This window comes from Zonotrichia albicollis, chromosome 1 (assembly GCF_047830755.1).
Source record: "Zonotrichia albicollis isolate bZonAlb1 chromosome 1, bZonAlb1.hap1, whole genome shotgun sequence".
NCBI classification, from domain to species: domain Eukaryota; kingdom Metazoa; phylum Chordata; class Aves; order Passeriformes; family Passerellidae; genus Zonotrichia; species Zonotrichia albicollis.
Genome location: NC_133819.1, coordinates 50,919,908 through 50,941,850, shown reverse-complemented (window position 1 = coordinate 50,941,850; position 21,943 = coordinate 50,919,908). Strand labels below are relative to the sequence as shown.

Below are 21,943 nucleotides of genomic sequence, written 5' to 3'. Positions count from 1 at the left end.
GAGCATATATTGTCTTTTGTAGGTAGACAAGATCCTGAGAGCAATAAACAGAGGTAGCATAAGAGAACTGGTAAAATCATGAGATTCATAATGCTACTGCTATGAGAGTAGCATTATCCACTTAGCTTTTGTATAGATATACAAAAGCTATAGAGGTAAGAGAGCTCCTGCTGAGCTAAATCACTAAAATATGGTTGCCTTTTAAAAAGTAAATGAACAGCAATTCTCTTTCTGTAAATATGTGCTTTAGAAAAACACAAGTTTTACAGTCCACTTCAGTGTGTTTGCTAAAACCATCTCATGAACAGTGTAGGTCAAACTAGGTTTTCAGAAGTCAGGACAAATTGATAGCCCTTATTTATGAAATAATTTATGATCCAGTTAAAAATATGGAAAGTTACTTATGGTTGAAAAAAATAAGCCTATATGAGTTCACTTATAAATAGACCCCAAAAGGCATGTTTGTCTGTGCCATAGCATTATTTGTGTTGCACACAGTATAAATAATATTTCTGGAATGCTTTAGAGGGAATACAAGCAATTGATGTGTTTTTTTGAGGGTGTTCTCTGTGTGGTTTGAGGGTTTTTAGGTTTTGTTTTTGTTTGTATTTTTAATTTTTTTAAAATTCATTTCAAGACATAACTCTTTTAGGAGCACTGTTACCTGTGGGAGTAAATGAAAACTTTTTTGTTTTATTAGTAACATATCCTTTTGGTATTATTAATAATTAATTTTTTGTGTAGCATTAGCTTCTATCTCTGGGTTTGTGTTTTTTTTTTTTTGTTTTTCTTTTAAAATTGATAAAGAATTTGGGTTCAACTCATTTTTGCTTCTAAAAAAGATATAAAATTGTCTGTTTTTATCTGCTTCACATCCTACCATATAATCAGTTTTGTTTATTCTTCACCTTCAAACCAAATAGTTATGCAGCCCCCTTTGATTTGTAATGTAACCCTCAACCCACCTCAGCTCCACAAACACTTATATCCCCCTTTTGAAGGCAACTGTGATTGCCACTCGGTTGATGTCAGAAGTTGTTTTCTGTGCTTTAATAATCTGGCCTAATGGAATATTTTTCACAAATACCTATTAGATGTAGAAATAGTTCTTAAAAAAGGCAAAAATATTTGCACTAGCTCTGAAAAAAACATTAAAATATTTATTGCAAGAAAATAATGAATTTTGTGAAGGTGCAGGAAAAAGAAGCATCACAAAGAGGAAAGAAAAGTGCCAGTGTATATCCAGGACAGACTCATGTGTTGAAAAAATAAGTTTAGAAAGGAAAGACATCAGCCTTTTAATTCCAAACCCAATCCAAGAAACAAAGTCTGTAGAGAGTGAAGCTCAAGTAATTGCATTAAAAAAGGCATCATTAGCTTATGTTAATTTACCATAGCCCGATGAATACAGAAAGCATGACCGTTTTTTCCAGTTCATAACTAATTTGTTAATTAAAGTGTTCAGAATACCTAATTGGCTTATTTCATACATGTGTAGATGGAGAGGAGGGAAAAAAGTAACGCTGTGCTCTCCAACTTAATAATTTTTTTCTTGCAGCGATCATTTGCAGAGGCAGCAGTTCCAAGCCCAGCAGGAGACATAAGGCAAATGGGCAGCTTCCTCAGGGAACAGAGATGGGGACAGCAGATCACCCTGGCTTTACTGAGCAGCTAGCTTTTTTCAGAAAAAAAATCAGCTTATTTCTTTGTTTCTGATGCTAATGGGCAGCTGGGTTTGGCAGAAAGGTGGCTGTGCTGGTGGTAGAGAGGGGGCAGCCTCACAGAGAGCCAGACTGAATCCATATATACAAATACACTTTTCCCATATCCTTAGAGTACCTGTGCTGCTCTGGATGTTTACTCCCAGAGTAGCCAAATTTTGAGCTTTCAACTTCTTTGAGAGTTTAATTTGACAGTTTCTCAAACAGCATTGGTACATTAAGTAAATATTTCAGAAATTTCTTTTGGTTTTCTTACTGGCTTCATCTTGAAAATGCAGACCTGGTTAGCTCTCCTGCTCTGCTCAGAATACTGCCATGGTTTAAGGCAAGCTGGAAATTAAACTTAAAAAAGAGGTTTCGGGAAGACCCTATAGCAACCTTCCAGTACCTGAAGGGAGCCTACAAGAAAGGCAGAGAGGGACTTTTTACAAGAGTACAAAATGACAGAATAGAGGGGGAATATCTCTAAACTGAAAGAAAGGATGTTTATATTGCATATTAAGGAAAAATTCTTTACTGTGAAGGTGGTGAGAGATTGGAACAAGCTCCCCAGAGAAGTTGCAAGTGCCCCATCTCTGGAAGGGTGTAAGGCTAGGTTGGATGGAGCACTGAGCAGTGAAAGGAGTTCCCTGAACATGACAGGAAGCTTGGGAACTCTATGATCTTTAAGATCACTTCTGATCCAAACTATTCTATGATTCTATATAGAATTAAATTGAGGAATTAATAAAAATGGAGATTTGTCTGAAAAATGCATGGTAGTGGCATATTAGAGTTCAGCTAGATGCCCATTGAAACCAATGCCTCACAAGGAACTTGTCTGCACCAGGTTGGCACATGGAACAAGCAAGTAGGAAAACTTCATGTTCCTCAAACATTGGTGCTACTTTGCTTGCACAGAACAGTGGGGACATGCAGGATTAAAAAAACCCGAAAACTTGGCCAACCTCTTTTGACAGAAGAGGTATACTTAGAAGCAGCAGAGACTGAGTTTAAATATCCTAGACTTGGTTTTATCTGCCGATACTTCAGACTTATAGGCAGAGCTGTATAAGTAAAGAGCTCTGGAATTAAGGCAAAGATGTGTGGTGAGAGTACAGAGGATGCACTGTCAGCTTTTCCCAAGGTCAGTGTCTCCTGCCAGATGCTATGAGTGTTTCACCCTCTCCTGCACACAAAACACAGGTTTGCCTTGCACAGACGGGTGTAGTGCAACTGATGGATTGCTGCTCTGAGCATTTGAGCCAGAGCATTGCCTTTCCCAAATAAGTCATAAACAAGCATAAATGCTGGTAGAGATGGGAGCTATTTGGCTACCATTATAACCTCCCACTACAGTTATATGCTGAAAGAGAGAAAAGAAATAATGTGATAAAATGAGGCTATTTGTTGCAGGATGGGAGAGTGCAGCTATTATTCATGTTTCAGCTTTCACAATGAGATTATTCACAAGAAAATCTGAGCTACACAGTTAGAGATGGAACATTAATACTTGTTTTTCTGTATATAAGTTACTATATAAGTCATAAAAAATATCTCTGAATCTGGAAGAGTCTGACTTAGCGTCCAATCTCATGACATAGATGTGCTGGTGGTTTCTCTTTGTTTTTCCTCACTTATAACTGTGTCAGCATAACTAAACAATTTCTTAATTACACCAACATTTAGTTGATATAATTGTAGTGTTATAGTCGCCTGACAATCACAAAATCAACTAGGTTTCAGAAGTCCTTTGATGTCATCAAGTCCAACCTATGACCCAGCACTACCTTGTCAACTAGAGCATGGTACTAAGAGCCACATCCAGTCTTAAACACCACATAGACATAGATATAGCTATAAATAAAATAAAGTTATACTTTCTGTGCTGTTCTCTGCATGAAGATTTGTTGTGCTAGAGTTCAGCTAAGGACCAAGCAATGCTGAGAAAAAAATGTTAATAGCGATTTATCCCTTTCCTCCTGCTATCTGCACTGGCTTTTGTCTTCTGAAATAATCCATTTTTGGCTCTAGTATATAGCTCACATAGGAAAATATTGTTCTACATTGAACATCTTTGGGAGTTTGTCAGCCAGCTAAGAAATAAATGAATATCAGCAATGAACTAATTTCTTTCAGAGCTCTAAACTTTTCTGACTGCTTCTATGACAGACTTTTATTTCATTTAGGACAGACTTATGTTCTTTATTACAAAATTTGTTTGAATGGTCAATTTTCCAAGTGACTCAATGTTAGATAAATTGTCTCTGCTGTGAATCATGGGTCTGTATAATGTGATAAGCAATGGGGAAAAAGAATTAAAAGCTAGCTTGCTTGAAATCTGCTTTTTGAAAAGTTGTCTTTAAGATGTCTTTGCTTTTCAGTATTGACTACCATCAAATTTAGCATTCCTGCTGGGCTTTTAGAAACTCAGCTCCCAGCGAGCTAATTTTGCTTTAATTTAGAAAGTTGTCAGGAATTATTTGATTTTTGTAAGGATCAAAGAGTCCTCTGGTATTTAAAAATAGGAACTTGATCATGTCTATAATTACATAATATTTATAGATCAGGAATTAGTTATCTTATAGGTATCCCTGTCTTCCTTGTTTTTGCTAGTATAGACTGGATGACGTTATGATGACTCAGTTTTGAAGGAATAATCAGTTTATTTATCTTTTTACCACATTACTCAATGTGGTAAAAAGATAAGTAAACAGAATTATTACTTAGTGAAACAAGACAGTGTGCTTTGGCTGAGGTGGAGAGCTTGGATATCGCATAGTGCTGTATTGAGACAACTTCAGCTGACATTCTACAAAATGTAGAACGTGTTAGAAACTGGATTTTTTTTTAATAAGCAAGCAAAAATGTTTAATATATACAATGGGAGATGGTACTTGAACTACTTTGCTTTTTTCGGTATCAAGAAGTTATCTGTTTTCTATGGTAGAGAATGAAATTCCCAACAAAAATCAGTGCTGGAATATTTGATTTGCTGACTGTAGAAGCTGGTCAGGAACATCTCCCATAGCACATTTTGAATACATTGGCGTGATTATTTCTTATACATATTAGTTTCCAGGTGGGATTTTTTTTTTTTCCCCAAGGAAAGGGAGAGGTTCTTTCTTTTATAATTGTGATTAACTAGTTTCTATATTAGGCTAAAGTGGTGCTCAGCTATCAAGAAGAAAAAGTTGAATGCTAAGTTTAAAAAATATAAGCTTTTGAGAGATCAGAGCAACAGTTAATTACGAGTCTAATTATTATGAGCAACCTCTAAAAGTAGCTTTAATAAACTTCTAGTTTCTAGGCAAAGCCAAATTCTGTATATTATGCATGGAATATACGATATGAAGCACAGTGGTGATATGCTTTAGCTTTTTCCTCTCTTGAAACAGCAAATAATGTGTAATTCAGCCAAGGCAGTAACCAACACATTGACCATCAATGGCTGTTCTGTGAGCCATGTCCAAAAGCATCTGGAAAGAAATTCTATATCTGGAGATGAAAGCAGAGACACCAAAAACTGGGTAGCTATTGGCAAAAATTACTTTTCAACATTTCGGTTCTCAAATTTCCACTAGACTTTAATTAAGGAATTGTGCTGAGCCATTCCCAGGGAATGTCTTTTCTGCAGTTGGATCAAAGGCTGGAGCACCTTGCATATAAATAGGTGGTAATGGGCACCCTTTGAGAAAAAGCTGCTGGTTTACCAGCTCACTGGGTGTGATATGGCAATTCCTGTGCTCTTATCTTGCTCCTTACATCTAGTCCCTCCATGAGGCTGGAGTCACAATGACAGGGTTTGCTGGGGAAATCTACAGGCTTATCCAATTTTATGGATGATTGCAACACTTTCAGCCTCTCAGACTCATCTACAAAGGCAAGGAAGTTTAAAAGAACAGGGGAAGTTGATGGCAAATAGGAAAAAAGGCAGGAGAGACCTCAAAATAAATTGATTTAACCTATTGGCATAGGTCCAGAGCTTATTGAAAAATAAGAATTTGGATTATAAAGTAAAAAGTACAAACAAATTCCTAAGATAGCAGAGACAAGAAAACTACATAAAATGATGCTTTGGTTTGACAAGAGCATTGGGTATTACCAGAATCATTAAGCCATTTCACTTCTCGTCACCTGAAAAGAGCTGTCCGCTTTTCTCTCCATCTTCTATTCCCTGAAAAAATAAGTTTTACTCATTTTAAGGCCTTTGTCAATGACAAGCTTTTCTTTTTCTTGTTTAGAAGGTTGCCACGTTTTTAGCTAGTGCATAACAGCAAAAATAGATTGTCTCCATAGTCTAACATGCCTCATGAAACACAGCTGAATGCTTAGCTATAAAAGTGCTTACAACTATTTCAGAGACTTACCATATATCACATTACAAGCAAGTAAATTGAAGGCTGTAATCATGGCTTTTATCTTGCAAATTTGCCCTAAGAACTTTAAAGAGGTCTAAACATTACAGCTAAGGAACAGAATGCTTCTGATCAGATTAACAAAAAGCATTGTGAGATTTCAGCCTTCTGTCAAGATCCTAGAATGTATATACAGAAATTAATTTAATTATGTAGTTTATTATCTATAACAGTTTAAAATTGACTGGTTTATTTCCAAAATTTTCAATAAAATATAGGTGTTATTTTTTCATAACACTCATTTATGAGTGTTATGCTCATTTTTAGTATTTTTCAGAAAGCCTTTGCTCAGCAGAGATGGTATACTGCTTCTTCCTTGTGTATCAGAAAAATGTTGTTAATTCTATCTTATAATACAGAAATCTTCAAAACCCATAATAGTGTCCTAAAAGATGCTGAGAGCATAATTTAAAATAGATGGTTATACTGGAGATATGGAAAATAACTGGAAATATAATATAGGCTTCTTTTATGGATGATTTTAAATGATCAGCAGTACCAACCAAAGAAAATATTTTCAAATGCATTGAATGTGTAGTCTATAAAAGACTTAATTCAAACAATTATGCCTAGATTTAGTTTTGATGTTGATTAATAGTAGTAGTATTAGTAAATATTGACAGAGTTTAAAATAATTGGTATATGCAACTTTCTGACAAAATTATATTTAAAATAGGCTTCTACTTCCTACTCCACACAAAGGAAAACTACAGATTTTAAAGATGAAAAAAATTTTAAGTGTTCTGGCAAATTGAATAGGAATGAGCTAAACTGCAGAGGATTATATGAAATTGGAAGGAGGAGAAAAGATAGATTTGTAAATGTATATTAGAAAACTGAGCCCCTAAATTTCATTACTTTTCCAGGCAAGTCTAGAACAGAAATCCCACTGTGTTCTCAATGTTAATGAAGACAGTGTCAGTCTTTTTTCCTTAGAATTTACATGGAAAACATAAGGTAGGAATAACATGCATTCAGATCTGCTCAAACAAAACTACATTGATATGCAGTGGCTACAGAGCTAATTGAGAAAACTGCTCTCAACAAATTAGGACACTCTTTAAAGTGTAGCTGTCACAGCACTGTCTGCTTCAAATTGAAAGGATACATTGCACTGCAGATAGTGCTAGTGAAGGAAGATTATGTAAAAAACAGGATCATTTGTGTTTGTTTCTAAAGGGACCCTCAGGCCAGAGAGTTCATAAATGCCTTTCCTGGATTTTATTAAGCTAATGTACCATGTCTGCATTTGATTTCTTTTTATTCCCAGAGGGATTATATTCTTTTTAACTATGTTTGCTTGAAAGTATATAATGTGCTTCTACAATATAGAGTTGAGCATCTGAGCATCAAATTTCCTTTGCCAGATAGATAGATAAAGCTGTAAAATAAAGTTCACCAATTTCTCTAAGAATTCCTTTGAAAGAGCTCATGCCAAATAAAAGAGGTGAACTCCAAATGATAAAGCTAACCTTTTATAACAATTATCTCCCTATAAAAAAGAAGGATTTTTTTCATGAACTTTTTTTGGTCTTTGTTGGTGATTTGACACATTCAATTAAAACCCCCGGAACTACCCAGTAATTCAGTTTAATAGCAAAATAAAGTTTGGGTATGGGTGGGGATGGGGAAGGTGTATAAAGACACTTGTACTTTGTAGATACATAAAACAAAATCCTTTCTCAGGATGAAGAGCTCAAGGACTTGTACTTTCTCACAAAGCTTGTCCACATGGGAAGGATTCTTTCACATGTGAGAAGATTTTAGCACCTTTTTTGCATTGATGCTGGGTGGTATTTTAACTTCCCCAAAAAGGACATATTTAATCCATTGCAATACTGGTACCTTCTGGGTCACAGCGATTTCCATGACCTCAAATTACATCAACAGTTATTCATGGCTAATGGAAAGTGGCATCACATCATAAAGGTACAGATCACCAAGAAACTTTTTAAAAGGTTGTAACACATTAAAAAGCTGATGGCTGTGGCAGAAGCATTGTTAAGTTTGTGACAGTGTGCAGTGTTCACCAGCCTGATTAAAAAATGTTTAATAAAAATTGTTGTGTTTTTAGAGTTCTGGAACGTACATGGAGATTTTGTAGATGCTCGATTCCTGAGGCTTGTCACTTCAGAAACTCAGCTTTAGTGTTGAAGAAACTTGTCACTGCAGATTTGGCATGATAGAGTGAAACACAATATGTTCTGACTTGCATGTAATCCTTCAGCAGATGAGCATAGCTCCAGGGATGTTGACATGACACAAGCTACTGTTTTAGATCATTTTCCATGGCGTGTGACAATGCTACCCTTAAACATGAATTTGTCAGGCAAAGTTGTACAAAGCAGGAGAAAACTGGTGGCAACTAAAACTATTTCAGTTACTCTGGATTCAAGGAGTTTTGTAATAAGAGCTAGGAATGTTAAAATGTAGCCTGGATCCAAACATGCATTGTGCTAGGAGAGATGTAACTGAGAACTTCAAGTCTGTAAATAAAGATGGGTAGAGACCTTAGACCCTGAAGAATATTGTGTCCAGAATACTTCACATTGTTTTGCTGATTAAGAATCAAGTACGTTTTTTTTTTTCTTCTGGATCTTTAATGAGGACTATTGAATCACAGTTGTCTTGGCTTTCAGATTTTTAAGTGAGTTTGTAAACCCCACACTTGATCTTGCATGTTGCTGACCTCATTACCTGGTTCCACAAGATGCACTTGTGTCTCCTCTAAGGTCATTGTGCAAATACTGACACTGCTCAATGCAATGAACTGTAAGCACAAAATTCAGAATTTTAGACCTTGTAGCAGAATATTGATAAAGATAGCAAAATGGAGTTGCATCTGTTGTAGGGCAAGCTGAACCAGCTCTTATTTTTGTGAGTATTTTTGCACTTATGCAAGAAAATGACAGCTGAAGGAAGATGACGTATTTTCTAGTCCCTTTTGGGATATGATAGGACATTTTCTAGTCCCATCACTGACTTCATTGTTTAACCATTGGTAATTGTTTTGTGATAAACTTTGCTTTTAAAACACTAGAATTTTTCTTCTTCAAATCCATAACTTCCTTTACAAGACAAGAGTTTGAAAGCCAATTTGCTAATTTGCTGGTCTTTTTGTGCTCGTTTCTACTTTTTTTTTTTTGAGAATGAATTAAAGAAATTCTTTGTTTCTCAGTCTCCAGGAGCTCATGGGGGTCTTTGAGTATTTTTGGGGGTTTTATGGGGCAACCCTATTACTTTTTAAAAGTATCTATTCAGAAAAAAAGGAGATTTTTTGACCATGAGATATCAGGCAGGAAAATATGAAAATTGAAGAGGTTCAGTTCTGGGCCAGTAAATTTCCAACATGAAATATTTTAAAGAAATATTATATAAAGTGATATGATGAATAAGCAGAGGTCAATCTCATATGGAAAATCAATGTATTATCCTGATGCAGATAATAGTTACTAGTAATTATTATGCAATACAGAGAATTTTTTTGAAGCAAATTTAAAAAAGCAAGTATGCAAAATCATGAGAATTTATTAGTGAGTTGTTTTCTGGAGCAGAAATATTACCTAGCTTTGCAAATTTAGCAATGGAATTTCAGGAAAGATTGGAGTCCCTATAGATTTGGGGTTCTTATTTAAGGAGAATAGGAAAGCTTTTAGGGAGGAGGGCTCTTCCTTAATGATCTTAATAATGTGAAATACTTTAGCCTATGTAAGACAGTTGTATCATACAATATTTCCTCATCTCATCTCATCTCATCTCATCTCTTTTCAAGGCTCTTCTCACAGGATGAATGCTCCAGTTCCCTCCCTTTTTGGTCTCCTCCACTGATTTTGGGGTAGCACAGGAAAATTACAACCCCCACTTGAATGGGAAAGTGGTGTCTGGAGTTGGAAAACAAAACCTTCAAAAACAGGAGACATCAGGAGAGGAGAAAAAGAGAGCAAAGAGAGAACCCTTGAGTGATGCACACAAATGCACACAGCCTGGGAAAATAGAGCTGGGCCTGTCATTGAGACGTTGTGTGTCAACGTCCAAGGAAAAGCTGGTGAGGGGTAAAGTTTTGGCAGGAAAGTATTACAATCCATGAAATTAGAATGAGAAAGTGGGTGCCATGTTCTTTGAACAAATTAAGAACATCTCCAGGTTGGGTACCTCCATTTTCATGTGAAACTTTAATCTCTGACACCCGCTGGAAGGAAGGCACACAGCCAACCCAGTCTTCTGGAGTATGTCAGGAATAACTTGAGGATATATTATACATTTTGATAGATCAAATTAATATATGTTACAGACATACATTTTTTACTGGAGTAGGATTTGTGACAAATTTTCTTTGTAAAATCTACAGCAAATAAAACTTCTCTGCTCCAAATAATACTTTGCTTCTAGTAATAACAAAAAATAAATTCATTATAGTCATAAAAAATAAAAGAGAAAACTAGTTGCAGTGTCTTCATAAGCATTGGCTAGATCTTGTGACTCTGATTTTTTTGATGCTTAATTAGCATTGCCAAATCAGAAGCTAAATATTGGGATAAGATGCTTTTAAACCCACAATTAATAGCACATATTTTCTCTCTTTCATTCTTTTCAAAAAACCTATATTTAAAGCTATATTCTAACCATAATAGATAGAATTATCATATCTTGCTTTCTCTTCTTAAGCCATGTGGTTTTGCCTGTTTAACATTTTTATAGCACAATAATCATAGGATTCAATTTTTACAGAAGTAGTGATTTACCTACTTTAGTGCTTAGAAGCTCTTACTGCATACTTATTTCCTGGGCTTCTGCCATAAGGAAAATCCCTCTGTCTTCAGTAGAAATCATATCCATGTAACTGGAAGAAGAGAAACACTAACTGTTCGTGATAACAGGCTTTCTTCAATATAAAAGTGAATCAGGAGAGCATGAAAAAACTTTCTTACAGTTGCATGGATGTTCCTGGACAATTCAGTTTAAGCTGAAGTACTCTTTCCTTGACCAGGCTCAGCAGATGGAAATTTTCTTGAAGACTGTTAGTAAGGCTTGTTTCAGGAAAAATATGAGCTTTGTTCAAGAAGAGAATGATGTAACTTCTGTAAGGTCAGAGCAGCAAGCTCTGTGGGGATGAAACCTTTGGTTGTGCATTTATGGTAAAGTATGAGAAATTACTAGTTTTAGGAATACGGTATTCCTCAGAAAGTTTCAGAGTGCTGTTTATTTTCTCAGTTGTCTTTGTGAGGCAAATGGTGCGTTACAGCATCATACATGCACACAAACTAAAGTTATTTTTGTCCTCAATTAGGTCTTTTCTTGCCTGGACATTGCTTCTGCCAAGTTAGCTTCTGTCTTGAATACATTTTTTTGTAGCTGTGGCTGTTTCTTAATCTGTCGACTGTTGCTTGGCACCAACAGAAACCACCTAGGTCCAATCTGCAGTCTAGCTGTTTGAGGTGGTGGGATTTTTTTTTCCTTTTATTGGGGGAGTGGGTATATTCAGTTAGTCCAAACATGCAAAAGTTCCTTTTTCTTCTCAGCAGTGTTGAGTCTTGACTGACAGTGTTGAAAAAAACTACATTCAGAACAAGTATTTTAATCTGTAGCCTGAAGAGCTTGAATGAAGAGTGTGGAAGCAGCAGAGAGATTAATTTCTGCCTAGGGAGCCATGTCTTCCTAGCAGTGTTAGAGGGCTAACAGAGGTAGGGGGAGAAGTGGGATTGATTCAGGACACCTGAAGTTAAATCCTGCTTTGAATCCTCCCCCAGACTATGTATGTTGAACCCTCCTACTGTAAAGCCAACATTTCCATATTCTCGTCCTTTCTGTGGGTTAAAATTTAAAAAAGGAGAGTTGAAGTGTGCATTTGGGGCTCTTAATTTATTGTACTGTAATTTTTGAAATGCTCTGCTGAATGAACTTTGAGTTCTCATTAATTTATATTGAATAAAAATCCTAGCAGAATTTCTTACCCTGATTAGTGTCTAAAATGTATCAGATTAGTTAATCCCATGAGAGTAAATTAACATTTGATGCCACTGATAAGAGCACTGATACTTTTATTAGTGTTATAACTTTTTTGCTGGCTTTTTCTCCCCCTCGTATATTCTCACATGATTATAATGATTTTTGTATACAGTGCTATGTTTTGGCTTCAAGGAGTATAAACTCATTAGGGAATCCTCATTGTTTATTAGTAGTTTACCACAGACTTCAGGCAAATTGCTGCCCTAAAAATTTGAATTCTACAGTAGTATAGTTCTATCTCGAAATGAACATATTATTTTGGAAATTAAAATAAAGAAGAAAATTGTATCTCTGATGTTGTTGCAACTCTGCATATGATATCAATAAATGTTTTGCTATTAGCAAAATAAAAGGCATAATACGAGCTTTCATCACCAAAATGGATGCAGTACAGAGTAATTTTTAAAAATGGAATATATTTTCTTAATGGAGAGAATGGATAAGGATTTCGGGTACTGCTAGCAATAGGTGCGTCAAAGAAAAATATAATTATCTTTTAACTTTGCTAAAACAGAAAATGCCACAAATGCCTGGAATCATCTGTATATTAGATTTCAAAATCATCTCTCAATATTTCACAATTCTGTACTCCCGCCTGCTGAAAGAAAGCAGAAGAATTAAATGCATTTACTAGAACAGATTGAGCAGTGGTAGCTTATCTTCATGCATGGCACTGGTGCTATCAGAGCTCCTGTGATATCTTGAGCAAGGTATGATGTGCAGAAGCACTTGGAAACAGTGTCTAAGCAATGAGGCAGCTAAGGATGAGTCCTGTCTTTTCTCAGGATTGGGTCAATACCACATTGACACAAATAAGAGAGTAGTATATCTCCCTCTAACTGTTAATTTTCTAGGAAATTTGCACATGGAAAAGTCTCACAAAACTATTTCTGGCTATTCAGAAAATTTCAGTTGAAATGTCTGATTTAACTTTTTACTTTCAGTAATTTTGTTCCTCTTTAGGAAAATTCACTAGCTTGACTTATAACTTTCTGTGGAAAATTATAAAAATGTGCAGTGATTTTGCCACTCCAGAAGGAAAGAATATTTCAGACTGCTTTATTAACAATTTTGATCGTTGAGAAATCACCACCATTTGGGTTGAGACCAGCTTCGCATAAATTCCTGTAAAATGGGAATTCAGGTTTGAAATTTTGAGCAGATGTTAAAATGTATAGAGGAAAATCAGGTTTAGCCTGGATAGGAAACACTAGGGAAGAGCCTTCAGCCTGAATATGTTACTGAATGGATTTTCTCTTGCCAATCTCAGAAGAAGAACCTTATAAAAACCAGCAAACTAAAAATCCCAAACCACACCAACAGCACTACAAAAAACAAACTGGTAGAAATATAAAAAAAGTAACAGAGGAAAAAGTGTGCAGTCTTCAGATTCTGCAGCAGCCCAGGAGCTGAGCCCAAGTGGGTGTTGCAGACATCAGTAGCAGCCAGCAAAGTTTGACTGTTGACAATCATTAAGGGAGCTGGACTTCAGAACTACTTTATTTAATGTCTGGAGCCCAGTAGTTTGTTTGTTTTTTATAACTTGCTGGGCTCAGACTCTTTAAGGTCCTGAAAGAGCTGGAGGGAGTACACCACGAGGAGGGCATTTCAAGGGTGATTTTTTTTGTCAGAGACCCAGACCTGGAGAATTGCAGTTAAAAAACATAGATAGAAAACAGACAGTGAGTAGAATGAAGTAATCATGTGGCTTCTACTTGCTCACAGAGAGCATTTCACTAGTGTTGTTTGCACATCACAGGAACACTGGTATATACTGAAGCAGAAAACCTGTTCCCTATAGGATCTCACACAGCAGGTATCTGTAAGACTGGAGGTTTAGGTTTTATCTTTTATGGCTGAAGACTTGTCACAGAACAGGATATGTAAGCAAGAATTGCATCATTTAATCATTTTTCATGTGCAATAATTTGAGGGAAAAATATTAAGATAAGCTAGAACACCATGATTTAACTTTCAGTAATTCAGCTTTGGCTACTGTCAATTTGTGGGCTCAACTAATGGAAAAAGGAGATGACTTAGGTGACTAAAGTGTTTAGGCATCTCATTGCTATTGAAGTGTTATAAATCAGGTGCTGGAATACCTTAATTCCTCTATTTCTGTCATCTCTACTAAGGAAGGATCACAGCAGATGCAAGAAACTGTTGTAATGAGTTTGTATTTGTATTTTAAAATTATATGAATGCTATTCAATCAAGGTCAGTTACTATTTGTCATCTGGCCAGCAATAAAATCTTGGATAACAATCTATGAATCAGGGCTCAATAGCTCAGCACACACACTGCAGAGGTAGTATTTGTTCTCCATTAACTACACACTTGCTAGTTCTTGCTGGGGATATGACCTGAGTTGTCAGTAAAACCCCAGTGCTGCAATGCATAAACATACAATGAGAGATTTGTGTCATGGTACTTGCAAAGGTGATGTGAGGAAAGGGAGATCTCTCTACTCTCCACCTCATCTTTTGTATGCCACTGTGGTTATTTTGTATGCAAGGGACTTGTATGCTGGGGTGCAGTGATCCGTTGCCTTGCCTCGACTTTCTGCCCCAAAAAAACAAGAAAACACCTCATGGAGAAGAAGCTGCTTGATGCCTTGAATACAGATGATGTGCACAGAATATTTAAATCTCACCCCGGTTTTGTTTAAGATTCCATTAGGATGCAGTTGTGAACGAGCTTTTTTTTGCATATGTAATTAGAAAGCAGAACAGATGGGAAAGGCATAGTTTAAAGTGATGTGTTCATTAAAATAACCAAAGCTGCAAAGTGTTTGTTCCCCAACAGTGAATTCAGGATATGAGACTCCTTAGGTTTCTGACTTTTTCCCCCCCTACTTTGAGTCTGACAACTGTGAATGACAACAATGAGATCTCTTTTGCATCAATTTTTTGTTAGATATCACCACTATTCCTTAGGGCAGATTGACTGTTCCTTCCCTCATATGTGGTGTGTGCTCAGTTAAGATATACTAGGAAGCAGTGGGTATTAAGAAGCAGACACTACATCAAGGGATTTATTTTAATTGCATTTACTGTAAGAAAGATCTATTGGGATTTAAAAAATAATATACTGATTTTAATGTTCTTTTAAAAAAGATCTGTGTGGAGTGTATCCTGATAACTACTGTTATCCCTTGGGTTATTTCTACTTTTAACTTTCATGTTTTTAAATGAAAATGAAATAATTTTAAGAAATATAATTAGGGGATTTTTTTACATATACGGAGCCTGTCTACTTTTTTACTAGAAGGCAAGTCTTCTAAGATTAGTCTAACATTGTTCAATAAATATCTGCTACAGTGAATAAGGGCTGATCCTTACTCTCCTCCATGGAAATAGAATAAAAATAGTTGTTTTACACAGTCTAAAAAATGTAAACCATACCCCCTTTATAGGCTTGCATATTTCAGCTGCTAATAAGGAAGGCTAATTTAAGGAATGCTTATTGGATATTTCCTATGTATTACCCCTGCAAAATGAGTCTTAATTAGATGTATTTTGTACTGAACTTAGAGATTCAGAGCTTACTCTCTCCTAATTTCTTCCACCCTTCTGGAAAGCTGTTTTAACTCATGGAGAAGTAGGTCAAAGATTGGATGTCATTTGCCAATTTCTAGTAAATATGATTTGATTTGGGGTAAATTCTAATAGTGAATTCCAGAGAAGAAGATATCTAGTTGTCATTTTTGTTCTCTTCTTCTCTCACGCTGCTACTTTCTCAGGTTTTTTTTTATGTTCTAAATATCAACTTTTGCTTCTCTTGAAGCTGAATGTTCATTATTTGCCCATCACTGATGTTTTGCATGGTCTCATCTGCAAATGCATCCCTGCTGTTATGTGCTAAAAAGAAGAGCTTTTCAAAAATGCAAAAGAAAATCCCTACCCTGAAGATAGGGAATGGATTATAAATCCAAATTTAGCCAGAACAGCAGATGGATACAAGAAATAAACAAATGCATGCTGTTTCTGATAAGGAAATAAATGTTTGTCCACGGCAGTATAAGGAAAAGATTGTTTCAATTAGAAATTAAGCCCTGTAAGAGGCCTGAAGTGTCTTTGTTGGAGGACTCTACCACGTACATGGTAAATATGACCTTCCCTCAAAGCAGCTTGAAATGCAAAGTCTGTAATCATCCAAGATTTCTGTAAAAGCATAACTGTTCCCAGTGTGACTGGACCCACTGTAGTGTTCCAGGACCTTAAAGATGATGTATACCTTCTGCCAGACCAGAAAGCCCTCTTCAACCTGACCTTGAACACTGTCAGGAATGGGGCATTCACAGCCTCTGTGGGTAACTTGTTGCAGTGTCTTACCAGCCTCTCAGTAAAGAATTTTTTCCTGATGTCTAACATAAATCTGCTCTCTCTCAGTTTGAAGCCATTCCCCCTTGTCCTGTCACTACACACCCTTAGGAAAAAGTCTTTCTCTGTCTTTCTTGTATACTCCCTTCAGGCACTGGAAGAGTACAATTACTTTACCAAAGCCTTCTCTTTTCAAGGCTGAACAATCCCAACTTTCTCAGCCTGTCTTTATGGGAGATGTGCTCCAGCCCTTAGAGCATCTTGTGACTTCCTCTGGACTTATTCCAATAGTTCCTCATCCTTCCTTTGTTGGGGGTCTCACAGCTGGAAGCATTTAATTTTCTCTGTGTAATGTATTTATCTATTATAAAATGGACAGAGGAAGACAAGGCAAAAATGAAAACCTCCATTGACGTCCTGCTTAACTGCAATAGTGACAAAGAGTGCAGGTGGATTTATGCCATTTAGGAGTTTGGGTGTTTTATATTGTTTTCTAGGTACTGTAGAAAATGGCTGCCCATATTTTCTCTGAAGTTCAGTAAATGAATGATCTCAGTATTTCAAAGATTTCTTTTTTGTCTTGATTTATCTTTTATGTAGCAGAATGACAAGCAATGTCTTGGAAAATAGCAAGGTGTCAAACGGTATTGATTTCATGCTATGGCAGTGACCTAGAAAGTGCTATTTCTCATTGAAAGATTATGTTGTGGTTTTCCCATAAAAATAAGAGGATTCAAACTCTAGGAATGTTTCAGGCTACATAATTATTAAAAAAGGCATATTTTTTGCCTTGCTGAAAGGCTGTAGAAGTGTTCTATGATTAGACAAAATAATTCCCTGAATTGTAACTACCCCAAAACCTACATCTTCCATCTATAATTTGCTTTCTAATTAAATTTCTGAGTAAGGATCCTCTTCTTTGTTTATTCATGCAATTGAAACTTTTTTATTACTGATTTGGAAAGAGTAAAACACTAGACTTGCTGCAGTACTGGCATTTTTAATTTTGTTATTTGAAGTAAGGAATGATGAACAAGTGAGACTAAAACAAGAATGGATTCTTCCTATGCCAATTTATGTTTCCAGTTTTCATCATGAATGGAAATGAAAGTCCCAAATTTTCAAAAGAATGATTTTTAAGTGAAACAGAAGAGACTTTCCAAAATCATCAGTGTCCCCCTTCTTATAGATCTGTAAACTCAGACAGATCCTATGACAGTTTGGATAAAAATATAAAATCTGTGAGCTTACCCCAGCTTTGCTGTTTACTGACAATTCATTGTGGGGAATGATAACAAAGTAAGGCTAACTCATTTTGTTGGCTGTCTTTGTGTGCACTGAATGGGAGGTAACTCACTTCCCAACTTTGAATAAAAAGGGAGCTGAAATGTGTGATTAATTAAAAGGAAGAAATTATACATGAAAAAATAGGCCCACATTGACTTAAATTCTTTATACTCCTTGAAATACATTGTGCATGTGTCATTCAGAAATAAACTATGTTTTTCATGCTTCTTTCTGTTCCACAGAAAAAAATTAAGGAATAAAATGCAATAAAAACAGAAAATATGTTGGAATATTCATAACTTAAAAAATTAAACCTTTGAACTTCATCTTCATTAGTATTGAAGCTAATACTGTTCGTTAGCAATCATTTTCGTTTGGTGCAAAATCATTAACAATTTCCACTTTTACAAGTTCTTAGAATTTTGAATATAGTTTTATGTCTTCTGCATGTCATGCCTTTGGTCGGTCTGCAGTAGGAGCAGATTAAATGACTTGTTTTGAAAATAAAACTTCATGAAATCATTCATAGCTGCCTTTTACCAGCAATATGCTCAGGCTGGCTGTGCTTATTAAACTTATTGGCTTTTATGCATATGAAACTTTCCTGGATGCTCGGGGATATTTGGGCCACATGGTCAGTGCTGACTTTACTGTTGCTGGACTTGGAGTTCCCTGTTGACAAAAGTTCATGTACAGTCATTCTTGCTCAGGTTTAAATGAGTTGCCCTGTGTGTGGTGTAGAGTGCTATGTGGCATAAACCAGAGTATCTCATGACTCACTTGGTTCATGTCACTGGGTGAAATATTTTGACTGCTGATTGTGTGAATATGTTTAATCACATTAAATTCTGCAACAGCATAAAAATAAAAAATAGGAAGCAGATGTTTGCAATTGAATTAATTGCACCATTATTACCTAAAAGCTCCATAAATGCTCCTTACCTTTTTAAGGAAAGTAAATTGCTTTATATGTGTGTGTTTAGTATCTTTAAAACAATTTTTAGTTGTAATCTCCTTCTAATTTGTAAGTCTATTGATTTCATTGCATATTGCCCTATTTGTTGTTAAAAGACAGTTCATGAAATAAAGGGAGCATTGTAGGAAAAAACATTTATCCAGTGCGTATTTTTCTGCCATAATAAAAAGTAAAAATAATAAATGTAATAAAATTCAGGATATAGCCAAAAACTATTAAGAATTAACAGTTAACACCAAGGTTTGAATAATAACTCTGAATAGCAGTTATTCAGCAATTTTAATACACTACTCTAGTTTCAGTATGACGTAATGTTCCCTGTAATCTACTAACACGCTGTTATTTTGCTCCTTCCCTAAAGATAATTCGTTATTCTTTCATAATGTGCTGGCCACAAAGTTCTGTTTATTTCAAAAATAATGACATATTGTGGAAATTAGGTTTGATTTCCAATTCCTCACTCCTTCAAAAAGGCAAAATATGCAATTATCAGTAACTCTTCTATTCCCAATCTAGTATCAAACCAAATTCTGAATTCTGATGAAAAAGCAGGGTTTTTTTCAGCAAAATATTTAATGATATGAAGAACTGTGAGCATGTGAACATTTATGGGGATGGGCGATTTTTGTATCTACTTAGATTGAATGGAGATACGAATGTGCTTAAATTCTTCCAGTGAATTCATGATGTTTTCAAGTTTCCACAGTGGGGAAATTTGTATGTAAACCAACATTTTCATAACTTATTTATATTGTGTACCTGAAAATAAATATTTTGTATGACAAAAAAGGATCCTCAAGCCACTAAAATTGCATGCATCAGCAACAAAATTAACAAAGTAGTCATCTCCCCCAAATTACAGAGCTTGGTGAATCAAAGTGGAGGAGGACAAATTTAATTGATGCTCACAGGCTGCTTCTGATGACTGGCTGATGGCTGCCCTGCCTGCACAGAGTGACCACTGTTCCTTTGCCATGCTGATCTGCTCAGCAGCACATTCAGCTGTTCTGCAGCATGTTTCTCCTTCATCCTTTGGACTATTAATTTCTTTGCTTTCAGAGAAAAAGCCAGGAGGCAAATCTTAAACTGAGATATCGGATAATATTGTTTGCTGCTCTTTGCAACATTGACTAAAATTTTTGTCTCTTGCTTGGGAGAAATGTTTATAGGGCAGTCTGTCTTGCAAAACTAGTGTTTCCATCTCATGACCTAGATATGACTACTGTCACATCTCTTTAACTTCTCTTAAGCGTGATGCAAAAAATGCTTTGTAACTTATCTTACATAAAAAACAGTGGAGGAAAGGAATGCTAGCACTTCAATTTTACAAACTTTTCAAAGGATTTGTAGGTGAAGACTCTTTAAAACCTACTTGAAATTTACAATGACTTTATCAATTACAGAAGGCCAAAGTCTTGTCTAAATAATATGAATGTACTAAATAAATTATTTTTTTTTATGCTTCAAAGTCTTTTCCTTTAAATGTGCTTAACAATATCTTCTGATTTAATTTAAATCTCCTGCATTATGGTAAAAATAATAATATCTATTTTAACCTTCATAGCATTGTAGTATGTCACACTTTTTCAACAATTGGATTGATGAAGGAAATTTTAGTGACTGACTTGTTTAACTTTGTCTTTCATAAAAAATTTTAAAGTGCACATTTGAGTCTTATTTTTCTTCGGTAGCCACAAAAGGATTTTTTTACCAAGATGGCTTTTGTACAGTGACAACTTATTATCTTTTGCATGCAATCAATCACAGATATGTCAGATTAAGGAGGATAGTAGGATAGGGAGAGAAGACATCATCTCTGCTATTACAACAAGTATGTAGAGCTAACTCTTCCAATCTCCATGCACAGCAGTTATGAAGAAGCTGCATTCTGTTTTGAATGATCACTCTCTGCAAAACTAGATATAGTTGGAATTTGGGAATGTGTGGGAATATTTTTCCTGCAAGTGCTTTTCAGAAAGGGTAGGGTTTAGGGTTTGATTGTTTTGAATAGCATTTAACTATTCCCTACAGCTAAAGTATCCTGTTTATTTTCCTGGGTAGAGCAGGAAGAAAGCATCTATTGTAAATCTTGAGAATTTTAATGAATTAGTTGTCATTGATGTAGTGCTACACTTTTAATTACAATGAAGCTCAACCATATAAGGCATCAGATCATCCTGTTGATATAATGATGTTAAAAAGTCCAATGACCTGCAAACATTAGCACCTGTAGCAGCTGAATGAGTTTTAGGGTTGTCTAAGACTGAGGCAATGCTGCCGCCTAATGATGGGAGCATATAAGATGCAGTATAGCAATGTTGCTTGTTTGGCAAGCAGGCAAGGCTTGTGACATCAATTGAAGACTGTAAGTGAAATTAAAAGCAATAAAAATAGGTCCATGGACTAGACTACATGATTTGATGGTGTGCCAAGACATTTATTTTGTTCAAAGCTAAAAGCAAAATAAAACCCCTGTAAATCACATCAAGTCTGTAAACATTTTGTTTTCTGTGTATTAATGTCTGTTATGATTATAAAGAGAATGATTCTCCACTTTTTCGCTATTTTGATAGATGAGGTTTTTTATTTCATGTATTTCCTAATGCTTACCATTATAATAGCTATATCATTATAATATCTATCTGAGAAATTTTATTATTCTCTGAAGAATCCTAATACAGATTTCCCCTAAATATTTTTATTTCAGAATAAGAAATTACATTAACGTCTCAATACTACATTGATCTATGCATCACTGGCCTTCCTTATTTAGAACAGTTTAATGTAGTCTAGTGACTGAGAAGAATATTAATGGTATTACTGTCAAGTTAATTCATAGACCCATAAAGAGCAATAACACTTGTGTAAGGCATCTGCCAATGTAATCTGTGACAGCTTGTACAACCAGCAGATCAAAACTGAATCTAGCCCTGCAATACCTGCTCCTTTCTCAATTCTTCTGGTAGATCATTCAGGTTTTGCTCTGTAGAGAAACATAAAGAAGCAGAGAACTCGCTCTTATTTCCTCACTTTTTATCTGTATTACCTTTTCAACTTGAAATGTTATTGAAAAGGCATAGAAAATCCAAAAATTTTTATTGATTTCCTCTGGCAAAGGAATTAATGGAAAATTGGTCAACCCTTGAAAAATTATAATTTGGCAAAAGGTAATAAACTGTAATTAAATCCTTATAAAGGCATTGATTGGTTAGCAGGCATCCCATTAAATTATTA

The 21,943-nt window shown here is 35.5% G+C and overlaps 1 protein-coding gene across 1 annotated transcript in view; it reads left to right on the top strand.

Annotated features, from left to right (window-relative positions):
• The window catches only part of CNTNAP2 (contactin associated protein 2), a 1,022,680-nt gene that overhangs the window by 320,748 nt on the left and 679,989 nt on the right, over nt 1-21,943 (top strand). The gene's annotated exons all lie outside the window — the stretch shown is intronic.